Here is a 1,072-nt window from a genome sequence, read left to right on the forward strand (position 1 = left end):
CCCTTTGACCTCCTCACATGTCCCTTCCTGGGCTGGTGAAAAACCTTCAATCCTGTGATCAACAAGGACTATTCCTGTTCCCATTTGGGAGTCTGTGCAGGTAAAGCAAACCCCTGAAACCCTGAGATTTCTGGGGCAGAAATGGCTTTTTTCTCTTGAGGAAGCAGCATTGCATCACCCCTCAGAGCTGCTCCAGGGCTGGTTTCTGGTCCGAGCCTTGGGGCATTGCCCTGTCCAGCCCACAGCAGCACCCACAGTGCTGATGGATCACTGCAGAATTTAGGTTTCACCACTCCCCCAGAGCCCTGCCCTGCACACAGCAGTCACTGGGGGCTGTCTGCAAAGCTGTGACCCACAGGACACAGCCCTCCATCCCTCCTGTCCCCAGTGCCACCCAGTCCTGCTGTGCCACCTCCCCTCGCCCGTCCTGCGCACCCCAGCCTGGGCAAAGAAGATTCCTAAGGAATGATTTATTAACTATAATATGGTTGTAGCTCCAGATATATAGATATAAATACATGCGTAATGGCTATGGTGATGTAAAACAAGGTGTGTTTGCCTTGATGGCTGCACCTCTGGGTGGTGGGGTGGTGTCAGGGATGGCACAGGGAATGGCACAGGGAATGGCACAGGGAATGGCAGGTCCCTGTGAGTGCTGTCACAGCTGGGTGTGTGTTTGTCCCCTGTTCCTTGCAGTAGGCTTTAAATGCCCTTTTGGCAGCAGCAGCAGGCCCTGCCCCTGCTGCTGCTGCGTTGCTGTTTGCAGTGTGTGTTTGCCATGCCAGCAGATCTGTCTGTAACCAAGTGCCAACCAGTGACCCCCAACTACTGATCCCTCCCTCCCCTGTGCCTCCCCCAGGCAGGAGATTCCTCTGCGTTGGACCCCTCTGCTTCCAGCCATGTGTGTAACTGCCATTGCCATCGGTTTTATATGTATGATAATTTCCCTTTTATATGTCAGGTAAATATTTGTAAGAGTTATACTCACACAAATGAGATTATTATTATTATAATGATTACTAATATATTTTTTTTCCATGTTTCATTGCCTGAGTAAAGACTGTGTTTATCA

This window comes from Melospiza georgiana, chromosome 31 (genome assembly GCF_028018845.1).
Source record: "Melospiza georgiana isolate bMelGeo1 chromosome 31, bMelGeo1.pri, whole genome shotgun sequence".
Lineage (NCBI taxonomy): Eukaryota > Metazoa > Chordata > Aves > Passeriformes > Passerellidae > Melospiza > Melospiza georgiana.